The following is a 345-nucleotide window of genomic DNA, read 5'->3' on the forward strand; positions in this document are numbered from 1 at the left end:
ATAAAAGTAAATAAAAAAATAATTCCTTAACATATTTAAAAATAAAAAAGAATTTTAACAAAGGGGGGAAAAAAAAAATATAAAAAAAAAAAATAAAAACAGAATAAATAAAGGGAAAAGTGAAATTTAAAAACATATTACAAAATAATATTTTAAATAAAAAAAGAATAAAATAAAAAAATTTTTAAAAATTTTTAAAAAAAAAATAAAATTTTCACTAAAGGGTAATTTAAAAAATAAATTATAAAAAAAAAATATAATAAATAATAATATATTTTAAAATTTTGTAGACAATATAATAATTATTTTAACATAACAAAATAAAATAATTAAAAATAATTAGAA

The sequence above is a fragment of the Penaeus monodon genome, chromosome 20, assembly GCF_015228065.2.
Source record: "Penaeus monodon isolate SGIC_2016 chromosome 20, NSTDA_Pmon_1, whole genome shotgun sequence".
Taxonomy (NCBI): Eukaryota; Metazoa; Arthropoda; class Malacostraca; order Decapoda; family Penaeidae; genus Penaeus; species Penaeus monodon.